Source organism: Rhinoderma darwinii, chromosome 7 (genome assembly GCF_050947455.1).
Source record: "Rhinoderma darwinii isolate aRhiDar2 chromosome 7, aRhiDar2.hap1, whole genome shotgun sequence".
In the NCBI taxonomy this organism is placed as follows: Eukaryota; Metazoa; Chordata; class Amphibia; order Anura; family Rhinodermatidae; genus Rhinoderma; species Rhinoderma darwinii.
This window is the reverse complement of record NC_134693.1, coordinates 43529332-43547145: the sequence shown is the minus strand read 5'-3', so window position 1 is coordinate 43547145 and position 17814 is coordinate 43529332. Positions and strand designations below refer to the sequence as shown.

Below are 17814 nucleotides of genomic sequence, written 5' to 3'. Positions count from 1 at the left end.
TTTGCTGCTCCTCTAAATTCTGCCGAATTTACGCACTAAATACCGTTGCGGAAATCCCGTAGTGTTTATGCTACGTGGGAACCCGGCCTTGGAGTCATTTTACACGAGCCCATTTTGGCTGGTACAACCAGCGCTGATCAACGAGATGTGCTGCCGACAACGATAATATTTTGGGCATTTAAATGATCCAATCAGCCGATAAAAGAGCATTTGCTAGTTCATCAGCTAATCGTTGCCCTGTTTGCCCGATAATTGGCCAGTGTAAAAGGGCCCTAAGGGCAGATTCACACCTGCGTTGGTGTGTCCGTTGTTCTGCTCTGTCAGAGGACTTTGACTTTAAAGGGGTTGTCCGAGATACAATCATATTTTCAAAAACCCCTTTAATGCATGTAAGTTATAAGTGGCCCCGTTTCCAGATCCTGCCGTGGGGAACTTGACTGGCGACATCACTCACTTCCCTGGCTCTGCTGCTTTGTTGATCTTGAATTCTTTGCCGGGTATACGACAGGTCACTTGTGACGTGGTGTATATCGGCTCGTTCTGTTGTAACGCGCATGCGCGGCCCCTGCTGTTATCTCGAGAACAGCAGTGACGGCGCATGCACGTTACAACAGAACGAGCCGATATACACCACGTCACAAGTGACGTGTCGTATACCATCCGAGGTCTCTCTGGTTCGAGACCATGTGATCGGGATACGACACGACAGTGGAGGAGGCTGAAAACGTGACATCAGAGCTCATGTGATCAGAAGGAAAAAGCAGCCAGAGCGGAGCACAGAAGCAAGATTGCACGGGTAAGTATATTATACAATTGTAAATATGTGCAATGTGGTTTTAAATGTACAAAAAAAATAGATCTCGGACAACCCCATTAAGGGCTTATTCAGACAACAGGGAAAGTCGGCCATGTGATTTATTTATTTTTTATTGTTTTTTTTTATTTTTTTAACGGCCGTCACACGGTTGGATTAAATAGAATTCATATCTATGGGGCTATTCACACACAGACGTATTTCTATAATGGACCATGTGAACAGCCTTGGAAAAAATAGGACATGTCCTATTTTCGCCCGTTTTCTTGGATCCCTCAATAGACTATTTAAAACCCGGTCGTGTGAATATAGCCTAATGGGTTCCATTGGTTTTCAGTCAGGATGTCCGTGATTTAAACGTAAACAATAGCGCAACATGCTTTGCTATTGTTTTAAGTATTTTCGGCCAGATCTGTGACGGGGCCCCTAACGGAGCCTCCAACGCAGATATGAACAGACACACAAAATAAAAAACGTCTGAAAATACGGTGTTGTTTTCAGCTCCTGATTTTCACAGCGTTTTTCGCAGGGTTTTTTAATGGCCGTTTTTGGAGCTGTTTTCTATAGTCAATGAAAAACGGCTCCAAAAACGTCCCAAGAAGTGACCTGCACTTCTTTTTCGTGGCCGTTTTTCCCATTGAAATCAGTGGGCAGATGTTTGGAGGCGTTCTGCTTCCGATTTTTCTGGCGTAAACCACCGAAAATAGGCCGTGTGAACATACACGAACAGAGACCAATGCCGGAAGAGCGCACACACCTTATATGACCGCTTTAGTGTGCTTTCTTTTGCTTTTAGGAGTGATCTGAGACCACTTTTTGCTGGGAGAGTTGGCGCTTGATATGGTCATCCACGCATCTGGTGGAAGTAACTAGTTGCCGACTGCTAAGGGTATGTTCACACACAGTAGCAAATTATGTCTGAAATTACGGAGCTGTTTTCAGGAGAAAACAGCTCCTGAATTTCAGACATTTTTGCAAGTACTTGCGTTTTTCGCGGCGTCTTTTATGGACGTAATTGGAGCTGTTTTTCAATGGAGTCCATGAAAAACGTCCCAAGAAGTGACATGCACTTCTTTGACGTGGACGTATTTTTACGCGCCGTCTTTTGATAGCGACGTGTAAAATTACACCTCGTCTGAACAGAACATCGTAAAACCCATTGAAAGCAATGGGCAGAAGTTTGCAGATGTAATGGAGCCCTCTTTTCAGGTGTAATTCGAGGCATAAAACGCCCGTATTACGTCTGAAAATAGGCCGTGTGAACATACCCTAAATGTGCAGGGAGCCAGGGCCGAGCTCATAGTTGGATCCTTACCAACATTTAACACCTTGGGTTTTCAAATTATATGGTTTTCAGATGTGATATAATAAATAAATAAATAAATATATATATATATATATATATATATATAACCATATATTATATGCTAAAATATAATTATATATATCCATAATTTTAGTATTTTAATAGTTTGGAATGTTACATGTGCGACAATAATAATCATGTATGTATATATATATATATATATATATATATATATATATATATATATATATATATATATATATATACAAAAATAAACATGATTATTGTTGTCGCACTTGTAACATTCCAGTCGACAGAAATTAAACAAATGATGTCTAGTGTCAAAACATAATTTTTTTTTCTTTTTTTCTTTTCCACCTCCCAAAAACAGTTATCAGTTCATTAAATGATGCCATTAATAATATACAACTCCTCTTGCAAAAAAAACATCGTCATTCAGCAATGTCGACAGAAAAGTAAAAAAGTCATGGCTCTGGGAACGGGGCGGAAAAAAACAAAAATGAAAAAAGGAGTTAAACCCCCCAAATTGAGATAAATTAAACCCTGCCCTGTTTTGCCTGAGAACGCCCCCAAAACAGCCAGAACTGCCCACTTTTCATGCAGGTTTGCACATCGTCTACTCCTTTTGTGGTCCAGCTCTGGCGCATTGTCCCTCCAAAATCGGGAGTGTTGATATGCAGTTGCGTGTAAGGGTATGTGCACACGACAACGCCAAATACGTCTGACATTACGGAGCTGTTTTCAGCAGAAAACCGCTCCTGAATTTCAGCCGTTTTTACAAGTGCACGCGTTTTTCGCGGCGTCTTTTGCGGACGTAATTGGAGCTGGTTTTCATTGGAGTCCATGGAAAACCGCTCCAATTACGTCCCAAGAAGTGTCCTGCACTTCTTTGCCACGGGCGTAATTTTACGCGCCGTCTTTTGACAGCGACGCGTAAAATGACAGCTCGTCTGCACAGAACATCGTAAGACCCACTGCAGGCAATGGGCAGATGTTTGCCGACTTATTGGAGCCTTCTTTTCAGGCGTAATTCGAGGCGTAAAACGCCTCCGTTACGTCTGAAAAGAGGTCGTGTGCACATACCCTAACCCTAAAAATCACCAGATGTGTTACAGAATCCATTCAGATATTTACCTAGGACCGCAGTTCTGAAGTGCAGCGATGATAACCACGGGGCCAAAAATACATTCCTATAGTTACGGCGCAATTTATTGTGTATATGCCTTTTTGGATTTAAATCTCACATGTATATTGTAAAAGTGCACTTTTTTTAATTTTTGTATTATTCTTCGTACTTTGAGACGTCGTTCATAAGAGTGTTTACCAACTCCCTACTATCAGATGGCAGCAATAGATTTGTTTTGTTGGCATATTGAAACATTTTTGCACGTGACCTATAGTGACTTATGGAAATGAATCCGAATAAATATTTCGCACTACCGGTTTAGGAGTAGACCTGCTTTGACAGCTCATACCATGATACGGTATTTCTCTGTCTTGATCTGATCGTCGCTCTGTAATGATATTGGATTGAGCGCTTTTACTGTGGTATAGCTGTCTCAATGATTGACATTTATCCTGCTAATTCAATGTAGTGGCATGGCAAAGAACTTTTTTTTTTTTTGTCTTTTTAGTAGAGTTTTCTAAAACTGTGTTGCTGGGCTTTGGAAAAAATCCTTGTAGATTACCCGGTAATATTCTTGTCTCAAGGTCTTGTGTCTCTGGCGAATAAAACTTGCAAAGCGCTTAACCTGTATTGTGTGTGTAAGGTATATATGATGGATGATTGTGTGTGCTGTATCTGCCAGGCTCATCCGTCTAACTTGAATATCTACATCTAGTACTGTAGTTTGTTCACACTTCTTCAATCACCGTCAAACAGTGCGGCAAAAAAAAGGGATCGTATTTACAGTCAATTAAGGATTTCTCTGTTAACTCCTGCGTCTTATATACAGGAAGATCTGGGCGACTTATTAGGGTGTTGTCTATTAGATGGGTCACTTTATGTATCCCCTGCGATTTGTGTAACTAAGGCTCTCTTTATACTTTCATGATCGTTCACTTTCACCAGATTTCTGTTACAACTGACAGAATAGTCTAGTCTGCTGCTCTATTCTACTCTGTAAAAAAGAAAAAAAAAAAATATCCATACCCATTATAAGTCAAAAAGATCTATAACAAAACCAATTGGTTTTATTCTTTATGGATGCTGTAAAAAATGGAACTCGTGAAGCCAGTGTGAACAGAGCTTTTAAAGGGGTTGTGTGCTTTAGACAATACATACTTGTTAGGGTATGTTCACACGCCCTATTTACGGACGTAATTCAGACGTTTTTCGCCTGGAATTACGGCGGAGAAAACGGCCCCAAACCGTCGGCAAACATCTGCCCATTGAATTCAATGGGTCTTACGGTATTCTGTGCAGACGGGCTTTTTTTTTACGCGCCGCTGTCAAAAGACGGTGCCTATAAAGACGGCCGCCTCAAGGAAGTGCATGTCACATCTTGGGACGTAATTGAAGCCGTTTTTCATTGACTCCATTGAAAAACAGCTCCAATTAAGTCCGTAATGGACGCCGCAAAAAACGCGTGCACTTGCAAAAATGTCTGAAATTCAGGAGCTGTTTTCGTCTGAAAACAGCTCCGTAATTTCAGACGTATTTTACGTTTGCGTGTGAACATACCCTTAGAAGGATCCCTTGACAATAAACATATCCATGTTTCTCCCTGCTGCCTCTACCCACCAGCGATCAGCTGTAATCTGTGGGGAAACCTGATAGTAAGTGTTTAGTTTCCCTGCAGTGCCACCACAGGGAAAATAAAGCATTACACAGTGGCCGTTCAACTCGAGTTGTCTGTGTAATACAAGGCCAGGACAGGCAGAGAGATGCTCTTTGTAACCACTTTCGACTCTGGCCAAGTGATAAGGATCTGTACAGAGGTCCCCTCCTTTTTAGCTCTGAATAGGGTATATGAAAAGGTTTTCTAAACCCCTTTAATTCTTATCTGCAGTAGAGCTAGCGATAACTGACCATATACAGTCAGTAAAAGCTGGCTAAAAATTTTCACCTGATGGCTTCGTCCGATTTTTAATTAGGAGTTCTGTACAAATTCATGCGTTGGCTACTGAGTAATATTATTGGAAGATTTGAGAAAAAAAAATAAGTTTGTATGGGTCTGCAGGCACCCTAGGGACCAAACACCCTGTAAATGCTATAGGCATTATTAGCCGACATAGATGAGAATAATATATTAAAGCCATTTCACATCCAAGAACTTCCATTTGTTTTCACGCTTGGCAGAAGTAATTATATCACTACATTGCTTTTAGGCTTTTTGGCCACCTGTAGTCAGGTTCTATTTGATTTTGGACAGATAGCCAATGTATATAGACCGTGCCTTGAACATTGTGGTTTTTTTTGGGGGGGGGGGGGGGTTTGCCTTTTCATTCAAAGATTCATTAATTTCTAGTCTTTGTTCCTCCCTCTTGGGAATTCACAACCTTATTAAATCTAGCACAAAAAATAAACTTTGATTGTTAGGACGCTCGTTGTCGGACGCTTGCCTTTGCCATACAACGTGCACTCCCAAGGTTTGCTCTGTTTTTCTTCAGTGCGGATCTTCTGGGGATATTCTGCAGTATATCAGTATTGACAGCCATTGTATCCATCACACAGTTCCACGACCTTGGATTGTGCTTTATGGATCACTAAGTAGAGACGTGCGGTTTCCTTCCTCCTGAGTTGAGGTCATTAATTCTTACCTCAGTTGTGTGATTTTATAGAACCTAACCGCTCGTCTTTACTCCATGTATCTTCTACAGTGCATCCTTTTCTTTTGAGGACATGAGCCAGGTAGAACTGGACATGTCTTCGCTAATAATTATTTTGCTGGCTCTTTTTGCTGGATTCTGAACTTTACTTAGGTAGCCGGATATGAGATGTCATGTCTTTAGGGTGTCCATCTTGGACAAATGGGCAGTAAGGCTCTGTTCACATCTGCATTGCGGTCCCTTTCTGTCAGAGCTTTCCGTCAGAACAGGACCCTGAACAGACACAAACCGCCACAGATGGAAACCAGAGCTTCCCGTTCTGACGGAAAGCTCAGACGGAACATCAGAAAGGGACCCCAATTCAGATGTGAACAGAGCCTAAGTCAACACAAGTCTTGCACATTTTTAGAACACCAGAACACAATACTTTGAAAAAAGTGAATTAGTCGGCATAATGTATTAAAATAGGTTGTGTGCTGTATTTGTATGGCGTTATTTTGACCATTTTACGTTACGGCTCTACATATTTATGCTTCTAGGTGGTATGTATTTTGTTTAGTTATTTTTTTTCTTTAAGTTTGGTGGCTTGCTCATAAACGGTTTGCACCAAAACAATGGCAAGTCTCTGGTCACACTGACTCCATGGCTTCCGTTTATAACAGAAGTCCTGATGCGTCAAAATTAGTTTTCAAATGTCAAAACTTGACACTGACCGACCCTATTTGCTTTAATGCGGTCCGCTGGGATTTGAGTGTTTTTGACGACTAGTAGCGCTGCAGAATGCTCTAATCTTGCTATTAAAAATGGCAGAATGACCGATGGAGCCCCAGATCTAGAATCCCAGCGCAAATGTAATCCAAGCCCAATGCAGAATTATTATTATTTTTATTTTATTTTTTAAGCCAGGCCACAACCCATTCAAGCCGTTACGTTTGTTTCCAACATTGCCTTTTTTAATAATTTTCTTTTTTTTAGAATACAATATAGAAAAAGATGAGCGCTGTGGGCTCCAGAGCTGCCATCAGGGCAGTTCAAGTGATAGGGGGTAGATAATGGGTTCACAGGTGACAATAACTCCTGTCACCTGTGACATATCTGTCACTTATGTTAAGGAAACATGCCCTATTTATAAGGAAAAACATACTTATTAATTTTATACAAGTGCAACACTGAATAAAATATGCTAGAACTTATGCCAGTTTCTGATGTAAGTTATAGTAAGTACAGCGGCCCGTGGGTGCCCACGCCCATTTCACTAAGTTCCACCCACTTTGTAGCAGGTACGACCCAAAAGTCACTTTTTTTTGGGGACCGCTAACTTTTCTATGCCAGAAAGCTAGCGTAGAAATGTTAAATTCCCTCATAAATGTTTTGGGAACATCCCTCATCAGGTTGTCTACACTTCTGTTTGACAATGAATTGTGTTTAGCGGTGTAGTCACCGATATGCCACGGTTGCTGATGAGAAGTGTTTATGTAGTCGGAATAGAGACTGCCAAGTGATTTCTGTAATTCTATCCACCCAAGTGGTTGTCCCACAATTTAATATTAAATTTTTTAAAACGTAAACCTGTAGAAAAAGAACGCTGCTGTGTCACGATATTGCTGTTACATACTCTTTTATGGTGCCCCATAGTGTTCTTTTGATTCCATTTCACAATGTTCACCTGTGCCCAGTGGTGGTGAGCCTACATTCACAGTACCCAATCCCACTGCCCAAATCTTCTTGTACACGGGCAGCAGGGTGATTCTTGCCTTCGTGCAGGCCAGCTAATAAGAATTGGCGCACTAGAAGCAACGTCTTTTCACCACCACTGAATACATTTCAGAAGGAAATCCAGACACCAGGAGGCGCTGTAACAAGTATGTTAGTAACAGCAGCACCTAGACACCATTAAAAAAAAAAATCATGTTTTCTGTGTTGTAACAGCAAGATGTATATTTATTCATGGGACGGCAGATACTGCTAAGGGGAGCCATGTAGATGACCCCAGAAAGAAGACTTCTCGTGGGAGACCACGGATTTCTGCAATAAATAGCTGTGTAACAAAAAGCGAAGCCTCAAGGTTTTCAATGCACTATCAATGGTCCTTTTGAGCTGTCAAACACTTTTCTTATTTTTTTAGAGACCAGGTTTGTTGTCCACTGGGGATAGGATGTGTCATTCTTCAAGATTAAACCCTTCACCTATTACTTCCATTGATTTTAGCTCGTCTCAAGTGAGAAATTCAATTGACATGAGGGTCAAAGACTAATAATGATGGACTACTAATGTTTAGTCTTTTAACCATGTTGTTTTAATTTCTTTTACGGTTTAGCTGATTTTTGTTTGTGTTTGTTTTTAGATTGCTGTATTCTATATTTGTATCTGGTTTTGTTTGTTTTTTTACTCTACACAAACTTTTTGGAGATTTTGCATTGCAGATCTGTTCTTGTTTTAACATCCAGTTTAGTCCCTGTAGTTTGTAACCCCTACTATGTTATATCTTTTCCACTTTTAGGCAAAGCTAGGAACTTGTAAAATGAAGTGATCATCGTACAGACTCGAGACAAGATTTACAGATGATGACACGTTCGCTAAACTATTAAATCTTTCATTAGTCATGATACAGTTAAATTTTCATTTAGCTGCAGATCTGCTGGTGGAGTAAATTGACTATTTCGTGATTTTTAGATTTAATGATGGTTAATAGGGTTAACTCTTCCTTGCAAGATTGTGCAGCTAATAGAAATCCGATATGAGTCACTACCTTTTACTTTTTTAACCTGGACTACTCAAGACAATCGTTATATAAAAAGTTGATGGGCATCCCTAAACTAAGATTTGGAGGACTACCCTTTATGAATTACTTTTGTGTATTGATACAGTAACTTTGGATGAACAGTGTGCGTAGAAAGTAGAAGAAGAGTATCAAGTGGCTTGTAGTAGGGAATTCAGGAGGTTCAGAGAGACACTGGAGAAGTCCTGGAGGGGAATGTGAATAGGTGATGAGAGTAGAGGTGAAGAGAAGGTTTGGTCGGCACATTTTTGGAGATGGATGTCAAGATTTACCCTGCATGGTTTGGGCCCCAAGTTATGACTCAGGAATGTTCTATTACCCTTCTGGATTTTTGTTGTAGCCTTAAATTCTTTCCCTCTACTGAGTCAGGAAGATAACACAAAGCTAAACAACAATACACTGTTCTAATTCTGCAAGTTATGAATCCCAGATAGTTATAAAGGGCAAATCGAGCTGTTCATTATGCTACAAATGAACACCCGGATTGCAGAGGAAGCATGATGGCTAAGGCTCTATTCACACGACCAGGTGCGAGTGTCGGCCGATTAATAACTGCTGTTTTGGTCCGTTTTGAATCCTTTCTGTTCCAGGCCGTGGTTCCGTATTTAATGGACGATTTTGACCCATTTTTTTCCCTTTCCGTTTTAAGAACGGATGGATTTCATTTGTCAACTTTTTGCCATACAGCCCCCCTGTAGATACGGCCCAAAATAGGGAGTGTTCCATTTTTTGATGGCCCGGTTTACCGCTCCGTCAAAAAAACAGCCGTGCGAATAGCCCCATTTGGGGTCTAGTGTCCCTACTGCAACCGTGCGACGACTGTTCAAAAAACGCCTGTCACACGCCCGAGAATGCCTGTTGTGTGTGTATAGGGCCTAAGTAATATGCGGTGTCCAGCTAGCAAGGTTGCTATACTGTTACTAGTCAATGTAGATTTTGTCCTTTAGTTGTTTAAACTTATTTAGTTTTTTTACTTTATTTACTTCCTGTGGGCAGACCTAAAGTGTCCCTACCAACTCCCTTTTTCTGCAGGAGAGAGATGCCCGGGCTTCGTTCTCATCTGCATTCAGTGTTTCCGTTGATTTGCTCAGCCGGATCTAATGTGGGACTAACATCAACTGCGCACAACGGAACCTATTGGTTTTGTTGGGTTTCTGTCATGGTGGATGCCATTTTGTAAAGGTAAAATGACGCAGTATGCAGCGCTATTTTGTGTGCTCTTCTTGACCGTATCTCCGATAGAGGCTCGTAACGGAGCCTCTGACGCAGATGTGACTAAAAGCCCATTACAGTTAAGTCAACAGAGTTGAGATAAGCTGTGACATCACTAGTCCTCCACGCAAAAGAAAAAAAAAACTTATATACTTTTGCACTGTCAAAATTAAGGCCCCAAGATTTCATCCCAACGGTCAGTTCACATTAGTTGCGGGAAATCCGCAGCCTAAGGCCCGATGGCGTTTCATCCCATGTGACAGTAGCGGCGGTCACATGGGATCAAACGTCCTCCCATGAGGCCGGCCGGGATGAAGTCAGAGTGCTGGGCTCTTGGGATGACTCTTCACAATGCCAATCACAGGGTGCAACGGTGTCCTGGGATAAAATGTCATCCCAGGAGACCTACCTGCTAGCAGGCAGGCAGAATGCTGACGTTTCCACAGCGGATAATCAGGGCGAAAAACTGCACAACAGATTGGTGCGGTTTTTCGCCCAGAATTCCCTGCGGTGCACAGTTCGGATACGCTGCATGCATTTACGCTGCATGCATTTATGCAACGTATCTGCCCCGTGTAAACTGAGCCTGACAATGTAAAGTTCTTCTTTCTGTCTTAGTTATTGTCCAGAGGTCTCAATGCAGTGGCAGGATTTCTGAGTCTTTTTCCCTATAAGTGATAAAGGTGACATCCAACGATGTAAGAAGTGCAACCATGTTTTGCGATTGTTGCACAAATGTTCTCCAGATAAGGAATTATTGAGGTTTCTAATACTGCAATTTTACTGCGACTTGCGGTTTACTCCTTTGGAGTCCTAGTACTGGTAACCTATTCTCCTTAAATCAGAACTCCTGCTCCTGTTCCTCCATTTTTACCTTCGGAAATCAAACATTTGCCTATCTTGCCTTATCTGTCTACAAGCAACCTGCATGGAGATCCATACTGGCAGAGTTTGAAAGCCTAGGAGAATTTAAAAGGTTATGAAACAAATCCATAATTGTGTTAAAATCGTTTGAGCACATACAATGTCAACATTCCTCTTACACTTAGTCTAGTCATCCTCCAGGATGCTTCTGTCTTCACTAGCTTTCACTACAAACACAGCTTCATGCTTGTACTGCTTTCCCCTTCTAATAAAGCCCATGAGGGATCTCTTCTCCCTTGTGCTAATAGACACTGATGCTGGGGTGTGTGTGATTATCCCCTCTCTCATCCTGCACAGTCTGTCGTTGCTGCTCTCCTCTCACTTGACACAGATACACATCCTCTGTGTCCTTATCTCCATATCTACACTGATTCTGTATAGCCTGTGTGATCTCCCCTCCCTGAACAGTAGGGATGCACGATGCATCGAAACTTCGATACTGTTTCGATACTCTGCATCCCCAAACGGTTCGATACCATTATTTCCTGTATTTCGATACTTAGCTGCGCAGCCGCACAGCTAAGTATAGTAATACATGAATGTATGAGAGCGGGGCTGCGGCTGTGTAATTCAGCCATTGCCCCGCTCCTGAGTCCTGATGACAAGTGCGCGCTGTCAGGATGATGTGATGCGGCCGGCGCTGCACTAATGAGCGGCGGCACTGAAGACAGAACATGGCGGGCGCACTACAAAACACCCCCATGTTCTGTCTTCAGTGCCTGAACCGCCGCTCATTAGTGCAACGCCGGCCGTATCACCTCATGCTGACCGTGACCGTGCGCGCACTTCCTGTCAGGAGCGGGGCAATGGCTGTATTTCACAGCTGCAGCCCCGCTCTATAACCGCAGAGATCAGAAAAACCTCTCATCTCCGCCACTATTCCCCTGAATGCTGCCATCAAAGCGGACTGCAGCATTCAGGAGAAAATGAGAAGGGGGATGCCCATGGATCGCGTCACAGGGAATTCCTGTGACGCGATCGAGGGCCATACCATATATGGCCAGACAGCTCTGGGTCTATTGACGGACCCCAGGACTGTCTTACCATATTTCCTGTTAGGGCATACTGAGGCATGTCCTAACAACTGCCTGTTTACTATCCGTCCACAGGCTAATGTACTGGCACATATTTGATATGTCAGTACATTAAAGTTTAAAAATAAAATAAAAACAAAGTAATGTTAAATTTAAAAAAAAGAATACACCTACACCTTTTTTACAATAAACATTTAAAATAAGTCTCCATACATAAAATAGTCACATATTCAGTATTGGCGCAGCCGTAATAACCTGCACAACAATTTTTTTGCATCATTTATGATGTGTACGCTGTAAAAAAATAAAATAAACACTGCCTTCTTTCACTTATTAATGTGAGGCGCGAGGTGCGATGAATTTAACCTCCATGTTCTTCACATTAATAGTAATTAACCCCATCATGTACCTCACACATTAACTCATTATGACTGAGACATGATGGGATTAATTACTATTAATGTGAGGCACATTCAAAATTCATCACACCTCGCGCCTCACATCAGAAAATGGAAGAACTTTTTTTTTTATTACTGTTGGCAAAGTATCGAAATTGGTATCGAAATAGCAATACTAAATGAAGTATCGGTATCGAAGTCCAAATTCTGGTATCGTGACATCCCTACTGAACAGTACTGTGCTCTCTTTCCTCTCCACACTCTAATCTGCCCTGATAAGCCTCATCCCCCTCCCTGATTCTATCCCGAAGGTTCTGGTCACATCTGCATCACGATTTCAGTTTTTCTGTACTGTTACAGGAACAAAAAATAACGTAAGTGCCGAAACAGTCACATGATGGACACCCAATGGCGCTTGACCGAACCCATGAACTTAAATAGGTTCTGTCATGGTGTCTGTCGTTTTACCAGGCGAAATAGCGCTGCATGTTGCACTATTTTGTCTAGTTACAGTGGTTTGGTGGAGTATGAGACAGAAGCTCCTAACAGCCTCCAATGCAGATGTGATCACCGCCTTAGAAATTTTTCACGCTGCGTTTTGCAATGACGAATGTAGGTATACTTCATGAAGATTCCCCAAAGTATACGTCCAACAGATACCACTGTAAGGACTAGTTCACACAAAGTTTTTTTGACATGGAAATCGTGCCAAAAACTGGCTGAAATCGCCTACCATTCATTTCATTGGGAGGCGGAGGTGTTTTTTGTTTTTTTTTCTGCTCGTGAAAAAAAACATTCCCGGGGGAAAAAAAAAAAGCGTCATGCTCTTTCTTCCCGCATTTCTGTCTCTGACATCCCCTTGACATCAATGGGAGGCGGAGAAAGTGGTTTTCGCAGCGTCTTTTGCCTATGACACTCCATGGCCACGTCCGAAAAATGCGGCAAAGAAAGTGCACGCAGGTCAAAATCTGCCTCAAAGTTCCTGACGTAATTTTGAGGCAGACTGCCTGCAAAAAACTGTGTGAACGTATACCCTAAAGGCCTATAGAGGAATCCCCATAGGCTCTGTGAGAAAAAACTATACTGCACTGTATAGTTGTTTGTTTTTTGCTGGATGCCTCTGTATGGCATAGCGCATTTTGCGGCGCTATTTCATACAGCACAAACAAAAGGTTTTCTCATGCATACCAGCCCGACTGAGGCCATAAGCACACTCATGAATACAATTGTACTGGGTGCATATGGCAAATGTGCGCTGCAATGTTAAAATAGCCTTACAATGAAAGAATGTACGCAGGATCGAGCTGCTATCAATCACGTCTAAGTTCATATAGATGTGAACGATTACAGGTGGATTCCGCATGTCAGAGACACGCAGGATCCACTTCAGTCCTGCTGACCTGACCGATTCAGGTCCTTGCGAACTATACAGGATACAGAGCAGCTGTATCTCAAAAAGAAAAATATTTTTTTAATAAAATCTATTTAGGAAGTTGCACCAATCACACTGATCCACAATATTATTGTTAAAAAAAAAAAAAAAAAAATGTCAAAGGTGTGCATAGCCATAGGTAGGAAGGAAATGAACAATAAAAAAAAATCAATGTAGAGGAGTTCATAGACTTGAAGTTCCCTGTAATTTCCCTCCCAGCAGGGTACAAACTGTATTAACTGGCTACATCAAATAGGCCCAAGGTACACCTCCTAGAGCTATTGACATGATATGATGTACAGTACTGTGCAATTTTAGGCAGTTGTGGAAAAATGCTGCAAAGTAAGAATGCTTTCAAAAATAGAAGTGCTAATTGTATTTTGTTAATTGATAAAAATAAACAGAATAGAAATCAAATCAACATTTGGTGTGACCACCCTTTGCCTTTAAAACGCATCAACTCTTCTACGTACACTTGCACAAAATCATGTATTTTGTAGGATTATAGTCAGGTGTATGATTAACCAATTATACCAAACACGTGATAATGATCATCATTTTCATATTCAGGTTGAAACACACTCGTTAATTGTAACAGAAACTGCTGCGTAGGAGGCTTACAACTGGGTGAGGAACAGCCAAACACTGCTACAAAGGTGAGGTTGTGGAAGACCGTTTTTGTCACAGGGCTACCATGGCAAGACTGAGCACAGCAACAAGACACAAGGTAGTTTTACTAGATCAGTAAGGTCTCTTCCAGGCAGAGATTTCAAAGTAGACTGGGGTTTCATGATGTGCTGTTCAAGCTCTTTTGTAGAAGCACAAAAAAAGGGCACTGTTAAAGACCATAGACGCAGTGGTTGGCCAAGGAAATTTAGTGCAAATTTAGACACATTGAACTTGCTTCCTTTCGGCTCAGGACTGGCAGAAACCAGTGATACCCAGGTACACCCATCTACTGTTCGGAGGAAGAATTGTGGCCAGAAAGCCATACCTTTGACGTGTAAGCAAGGCCAAGCGACTCACGAAAACATAGGAACTTTGGGTGCAGAAAAAAGCAAGTGGGTGCTCTGGACGAATGAGCCAAAATATGAAATATTTTGCTGTAACAGGAGGCAATATGTTCGCCTAAGGGCTGTAGAGCGGTACAATCAGTGTCTGCAGCAAAAAATGAAGCATGGTGGAGGTTCCTTGTAGGTTTGGGGATTTGGTCAGGATTATTGGTGTGCTCAATGCTGAGAAATACAGGCAGATACTTGTCCACTATGCAATACCATCAGGGAGGCGTCTGATTGGCTCCAAATTTATTCTGCAGCAGGACAACGACCCCAAACATACAGCCAATGTCATTAAGAACTATCTTCAGTGTAAAGAAAAACCAGGAGCCCTAGAAGCGATGATATGGCCGCCACGGAACCCTGATCTCAACATCATCGAGTCTGTCTGGGATTACATGCTGTGTGCAAGTGTACCTAGAAGAATTGATGCTGTTTTGAAGGCAAAGGGCGGTCACACCAAATTTTGATTTAAATTTAATTTCTGTTCATTCAATTTGCAGTTTATTAATTGGTAACAAAATTTATTTACACTACTATTTTTTAAATCATTCTTACTTTGCCGCATTTTTCCACAACTGCCTATAACTTTTGCACAGTACTGTAAATGCCTGATAGGTGGGGGTTCCACTTCTGGGACTTTCACTTATTGGAAGAATGGGAGGTCTTCTGCTCCTCTGTTCGGCACTTGAGTAAGGAAGAGTCAAGGTGGCCAGGCATAAGCACATACACCACCATGGAAAGATCTGTATTCATGCGCAGCCACCTCTACACCTAATCTTTCTCTCTGGAGTCCCCAAATATGGGGGTGTCGGAAAATGCTGGGGGCAGCACAGAACGGCAACGCAGGCCACAGGTTGTGCACCCCTGAAATGGGCAGACTATATATCACTATAAATAGTAGATCTCTGATGGCCTGTAAGGATATGGATTTTGGATTCCATACAGCTGCCCTATGTATATGTTCATTTTGTCTAATAACCGTATATTAGGGGATTTCACATTGTGCAATTTCCCATGTTGGCCACACCAGAGGTGAATTCTGTAGATGGTCCACTAGAGGAACATAGGGCAGCTCTCCGACCATTAGCGTAGAGCGCTTGCCTCTGGTCATTCTTTCTGTACAGATTTTTATAAAGTTCACAAAAGACTGGGCACAGTGTGTTTTCCAGGCAGATGTTCGTGCCACCCTCTTCCCATACTGCCATAAAACAGTCTGCCAAACAAATGTGAAATTGGAAAAGGTTAATCGCTGCTAATTACAGGATGAAAAGGTAACAATGAAAATGCTGACCGATTAACATTTGCTTTCTATGAGATAAATGTGTTCATGTAAGCCTAAGGCCCCATTCAGACTAGCGTGAATCTAGTCATTGTGCTGTGTGCTTCAACAACGCATTGATTTCAATGGGGCTATACACACATGCGTTCGTTTTAACGCAGCAAGTCCGTTGGGTGAAACCCGCTGCATGTCCTATATTGCTGCGTTGAAGTCAATGGGTGCGTGAAAACCACGGACCGCACACGAATACAAATCTGTGTGCTGTCCGTGTTTTCCGTATAAATTACATTGAAAAAAAAAGGGCTTGAAAGTGCGTGAGAAATGCATGCCACTCGCAAAGCACACTCATGCGTAACGCAACGCACGCTGACAGATTTATGCGCTTAAATCTGTCATGCTCGTGTGAATGTAGCCTAAATTAAAATAAAGGGCTAGCCCCTTAAGGGCTCGTCCACACGCTCAGAATTTCCGTGTATTTTCCGGCCGGCATTTCGGACGAAAAAGATGCAGCAGAATACAGTAGCAGCATAGTGGATGAAGTTTAACAAATCTCATCCACATGCTGTGTGAAAATTACGAGCAGAAATTGACCTGCGGTGCGTATTTTTCGGACCGCAGCATGTCCATTCCTGCTGCGGAAAGTGGTCAGAATTGCTGCGTTTTTCAGAGGAAAACCGCAGGAAATGGTGCGTTTTTGCCGCAGCGGAATGTCTGCGTTTTTCAACGAATTGCTGCAGAAATTTTCTGCAGGAATTCCGTTGTGTGGAGACCAGCCCTAACAATAGCTTTTATCTACTGTTCCTTACTCGGTGGCAGACATATCGGCTCGGAGAAGCATCTTTGTGAAGGTACTTTAAAAAGAAGTTCTCGGCAGTGGCTCAATAGAAAACGCATTGACCTGTAAAGCTATACTGCTGAGCACTCGCTGCTCTTGACTGCAAATATATGTGGTCTAAGGCCAACTATTATTGAGAAATCCAAGTGAGCCGCGGCATATTTTAAAGCATGCATCACTCAAGGGGAATCTTTATTGTTCTTTTTACTCGTTTTTATGAGATGCAGAGAACAAAGGAACTGATTGAACAGAGTGATTTTAGGTGATCCAGTGCAGCGGACCTTAAGGCTTTTTCTTTTTATGATCTTCAAACAGTAGCTGCGTAAGAAATATAAAAAGAAAAATTATTACTTACCTGGGAGGGGAGGGGTATTTTGGTTCGGAAGACAGACTCTTCATTTGAACTTTTTAATAAGTCCATATTGTTGAGTAAAATATTAGCTCTAGATGAATTTCAAGGGATCTTGTAGAATGTTTGTTGCGGCACAGCATGAGGCATTGAACATGCTCTAATCAGATCTTCACATGCATTGTAGCGGCGTGTATGGAAATAATGTGTACTGTGATGTTGTAAAGTCTGTTCTAGGTTGTGCTGACGGTAGTCTGTAATTATTATTGAGGTGTACCTATAAAAAATGATGGGATATTCAGATTCCGCGGTCGGACGGGGCAAATTTGTTGCGAATTCTGCGCCGAAATTTCTCAATAAAGTAAAGTATCGTGTTATTGAATGGAGTTTCACAAAACCCCCTTTACATGAGTACAGATGTTCACATTTGCAGCCAGTCCGATGTGTTGTGGAATTTTGCAGCAGATATTACTCTTTGCAATGCACTTGGTGAAATCTGTGGGGAATTTCCACTACGCCTCATGGTGGCTGTGCGATAACACATGGAGTCCCCTGCAACTCCGTACTATGTCTGGTGCCGATGTGGGAGATATTCTCCCCCA

General features: G+C 42.0%; 1 protein-coding gene across 2 annotated transcripts in view; it reads left to right on the top strand.

The window, feature by feature from the left end:
- Positions 1–17814, top strand: part of HS2ST1 (heparan sulfate 2-O-sulfotransferase 1) — a 134621-nt gene that overhangs the window by 35265 nt on the left and 81542 nt on the right. The window contains exon 2 of one of the 2 annotated variants that reach the window (XM_075833262.1): positions 14262–14347. The exons of the other annotated variant lie outside the window; for it this stretch is intronic. The gene's annotated coding sequence lies outside the window, so the exon portion shown is untranslated. The remainder of the gene's footprint in view (positions 1–14261; positions 14348–17814) is intronic. 2 annotated transcript variants of the gene reach the window in all.